This window comes from Bombina bombina, chromosome 4 (genome assembly GCF_027579735.1).
Source record: "Bombina bombina isolate aBomBom1 chromosome 4, aBomBom1.pri, whole genome shotgun sequence".
NCBI classification, from domain to species: Eukaryota; Metazoa; Chordata; class Amphibia; order Anura; family Bombinatoridae; genus Bombina; species Bombina bombina.
In genome coordinates, this window is record NC_069502.1 from 1,172,595,587 (window position 1) to 1,172,600,947 (window position 5,361).

Below are 5,361 nucleotides of genomic sequence, written 5' to 3' on the forward strand. Positions count from 1 at the left end.
ATCATAAAACACAGGCCACGCCCTATCCTTGCTTCAGTAATCGCCCTGTAATACTTTTCCTGTACTGTTCAAGCAGTCAATCATCCAGCCAGAGACCACGCCCTTCTAGGACACTGCCGCAGCAATTGGGGCGGGGCTTTCTCTAGCGTCATCAAGCCCCGCCTCGCACTAAAATACCACAACATTCTAACCACATGGGCGTATTTACCCTTGCGCTGCCGCCTGACATATTTGTGTTTATATGCTCATGTGGTTAGAATATAATAGTGCCTGTGTATTCAATAATAAAGTAATAAATAAAAAAAAGAAATGTTTTTAGATAGTGCAGCTGATATATACTGTTTTCTTTATTGGAATTAATTATCTTCATTTCAGGTTTACACTTTTAATTAGGGAAGTGGTTAAACTAGAAGTAAAATATACTATGAAGTTACATTTTTCTCAGCAGTCTTGCTTGGTCTGTTCAGTTGATGGAAATAAACTGTTATTTCCATTAGCACTCCCATGTTTCTGCTGTATTTTGTCTTTTGCAAGTGGTTGAGGTCTTGTTTCTATAGCTATTTCTTGTGCTGTGACAGTGAGAGGCTTTAGTGGCCCTTGATGGGGAGCTGATTAATCATTTCCTATGTAAGTTTGAGGAGCATTAACATATTTCCCAATTCCAGATATCCCAACCTGCAAAAACCCATTTCAGGGATGTGGCTTCTCCCGCTACTGCGCCGCTGTTCTGGTAGGAGGGCGAATTTTGTAAAAGAGCCAACCATGTCACTTCCTGTGACGTTACATCAGCTGTTTCACAAATTTTGGACCTAATGCGCATGCGTGCCTGCATCATCACATACCTGGCCGCATACGTCATAGTAAAATATTTAGAGCTGTGAAATTATGGAACCCTTTCTAGAGGGCATGCGTGGGATTTTACTAAAAAAATGGTGGGTATATGGTGCGCAAATCTGCCCCTTGCAATACACACTAATCTGCTCCCATAAAGCAGATAATGCAAGAACTGGTACAAAGAAAAAGAGAGATGTGTGTATGCGCTAAACAGCTATGGGGATGATGAATAATCTATAAATATATATTAGTATATTTAGAGATATGAATTATGGAGGTATATATTATAAACACACTTTGTGTGGCATAAAAATATAGTGTAGGTGTTACAGAGTCAACCTGTGCGACTGATTTAAATCTAATATCCAAGCAACTAAAATGAATCAAATATCAAAGCAGTATGTATATCAAAGTAAAATTTATTTATCTTAATTAAAATAACAATGATATATTGTCTACTGATACTGTGATATTATGACCGGTCATATATAGTAACAAACTCTATGCTAAAACATAAAAAATAAGCTAAAAATAGCTGACTTTTAGTGCAGCTCAGTCTAAAATCTTATTGGGATAGTAGCCCTATATGAAAGAGTAAATCCACCTATGGAATCTTGGCTTATATAACATTGAAAGTTCCGTTTGGGAAAGAGGTAGATATCAAACTACCTAGGGATGAGATATTATTATGGCTCCGTTATAGGAGTAAACAGGTGTAAAAGTCCCGTATGGAGATATTGAAAGTTCCGTAATTGGCAGTTTCTGTGAAAATAAGTTGATACCTTCTTTTAGGAATACCCACTGACAACCACGCTGTAGGACCGCTACACCTCTATGGTGCCTACCTGCTCTTTAGTCAAGCTGAATCCTCCGTTAAGGTATGGCACAGGTGTCCGGCGCGGCTCACTACAGCTGGTGACGTCAGGAACGCTGGATGCGTGTCAAATGTAGGTCAAGATTTGATGGGAAGAAAATTAAGGGGATACTACCCATGCTATAGCTGTAAAGCTTGCCAACATAGCACAAAATGTAAAGATTACAAATCTTTCAATACGGGCAAGACATACAATATCAAAGAGACCATTAGATGCAGTGATAAGGGCATCATATACCTGATTCAGTGCACATGTGGCAAACAATATTTGGGAGAGACCTCCAGAGTTTTACGCACTAGAATTAGGGAACACCTCAATCTCATAAAAAAAGGTGACCAAGAAACTAGGCTGTATGAACACTTCAGGACAGCACACCACAATAACACCAACAACCTTAAATATTGGGGTATTTGCAAGATCGCAAAACCATGGAGAGGAGGAAATTTTGATCAATTACTCCTTAGAAAAGAAGCAGAACTTATTTTTGAATTAAAAACATTATTCCCACAAGGACTAAATTCGGAGCTAGATTTAAATCCATTCATTCTAGACTGCTAATCTTACAACTCCCCACCATTCCTACATTGTACACACCAGTACAATAGCCAAATAATAGCCTCAATGGAATTGTTTTTCAAATATTAAAACATAATACCTTCCCATATGTACCCTACTATAGATTTAATGATCCTTTTTAAGATTCTTTATACGATCACCTTACCTTTAGAGTCACAATTCATATAAGACATTTTAGTGAATATAATTGGGATCTACAATTATTATATACAATACACAGTCATACAATATTTAAAAACTTCTGAACCAATCAGGTCATACATATTTTTGAGACCAAAGACATTTATGGGACCTTTTATCTTACAAGATCAACTATTAAGTACTGACATCTAGGGTTAATAACGGTTTAACAACAATAATGTTGTATAATTTTTAACTCACATATGCTAATACTGATAGAAAAAGAAAAAGTTCTAATGAATATAGATGTAAGCTTTAACTATATCAGTCCCAATTTTAGATGATCTGTATAATGTATGCGTGAACGACGAGTTTGTATTATGCATATATTTACAGTATATAACTTTGTATACTATCTTTAGGATTCTATTACCAATCTTTAAAGAAACACTACTATGTGTACACTACGATGTTTATATTATACTAACTCCATTTATATGTTTTATAGAATATATCAATTTAGTAAAAGGAATTAATTTTTAATATACAGATTTTACACCATAAGAAATCATGTATATACACAAAAGCATCTATATACAAACTGCATTAAGAAAAAGCTCTATCCAATACAAAAAGAGAACCTAGATAATCCACCTTAAGTAAATCAACCTTTAAGCAAATCCACCTTAAGGAATCAACAATTTATCAATTAACTTATGACCAATCACAGATGAACTACACATTTATAAAGGATCTCAGAACCAGCTTAAACCATCTTGATAAAGCCATTCTATATGGTGAAACGCGTTGATGGACCCAGAAGAATAACTACAAAGTGAGAATATATAATCATCTACAAGGATTGCAAAGGATTCGTTGGGATTATTTGATCCACTTCTAATACTCTGCGCAGAGTTTTTTCATCGAGACCGGACCTACATTCGACACGCATCCAGCGTTCCTGACGTCACCAGCTGTAGTGAGCCGCGCCGGACACCTGTGCCATACCTTAACGAAGGATTCAGCTCGACTAAAGAGCAGGTAGGCACCATAGAGGTGTAGCGGTCCTACAGCGTGGTTGTCAGTGGGTATTCCTAAAAGAAGGTATCAACTTATTTTCACAGAAACTGCCAATTACGGAACTTTCAATATCTCCATACGGGACTTTTACACCTGTTTACTCCTATAACGGAGCCATAATAATATCTCATCCCTAGGTAGTTTGATATCTACCTCTTTCCCAAACGGAACTTTCAATGTTATATAAGCCAAGATTCCATAGGTGGATTTACTCTTTCATATAGGGCTACTATCCCAATAAGATTTTAGACTGAGCTGCACTAAAAGTCAGCTATTTTTAGCTTATTTTTTATGTTTTAGCATAGAGTTTGTTACTATATATGACCGGTCATAATATCACAGTATCAGTAGACAATATATCATTGTTATTTTAATTAAGATAAATAAATTTTACTTTGATATACATACTGCTTTGATATTTGATTCATTTTAGTTGCTTGGATATTAGATTTAAACCAGTCGCACAGGTTGACTCTGTAACACCTACACTATATTTTTATGCCACACAAAGTGTGTTTATAATATATACCTCCATAATTCATATCTCTAAATATACTAATATATATTTATAGATTATTCATCATCCCCATAGCTGTTTAGCGCATACACACATCTCTCTTTTTCTTTGTACCAATGCGTGGGATTTTGTATCACACATGGAAAGCTTTTTTTTCGGCTCCTCTGCAATATTCAGAACTTTTCCCCCCACTGCAACTACTCCCATTACTACTTATACTCTAAAGCTGAGTCTCCATGCTCGTGCATGAGAATCAGCCCCCCGCCCATGGCTATCGCCACTTGAAACACAGGGACATTGAAGGGAGACATTGAAAGGAGCCTGTGAAAAGCTGCATTGGATCAGCAGAAGAAGCAGTGACGATAACCGGGGGGCTGTTTCTCATGCATGAGCATGGAGACTCAGCTTTAGAGTATTAGTAGTAACGGGAGTAGTTACAGTAACGGGAGTAGTTACAGTGGGGGGCGGAGTTCCGAATATTGCAGAGGACCGAAGAAACAGCTTTCCATGAGCGCACCATTTGTGATATAAAATCCCATGCATGCGCTCTATAAAGGGTTCCGTAATTTCACAGCTCTACATATTTTACCAGTGACGTATGCGACTAGGTATGTGATGACGCTGGCACGCATGTGCATTAGGTCAAAAATTTGTGAAACAGCTGATGTAACGTCACAGGAAGTGACATGGTTCGCTCTTTTCCATAGTTCGCACTCTTACCAGAACACCGCCACCACCACCCCCTTACTTGGTAAGCTTTCAGATGAATGGTACCCCTTGTGGGTCCTCCTATAGGCAGGGCACTAAACCATCTGGAAAATTAAAGAACAAGGGGTCATGATCTCAAGCTGAAGGGCAGTAGATTCAGAAGTAATTTGAGGAATCCCTTCTTTACAGAAAGAGTGATTGATTTATGGAATAAACTTCCTCAAGAGGTATTAATAACAAACACTGTGGGGGACTTTAATAATGCCTGGGAAAAGCATAAATTTATGTGGCACATGGCAGGTTTCTAGGGGGAGATCCATGTAGGTTCTGTAGAATGTAATGCATTTCATTGGCCCTCACATGGGCATTATGAGTTAATGTACTTCTTGGAGCTGGCTGTTTGTGGACAAGTTGTTGCTCATCTGACAGTTGCCAACATTTGGGAAAAAACATTTCCAGGGAGACTTTCGGCACAGCCACACATGTTCATGATTTGCATAGCTCCGCCCACTCAAAATCCACCCCAAAACATGCACATAAAATACTAGTAGTATAATTTAGCCATACTGATTGCTTAAATGGATAGGACGGTCATAATTAAGCTTGCATGATTCAGATACAGCATATTATTCAATGTATTCTATTATTAAA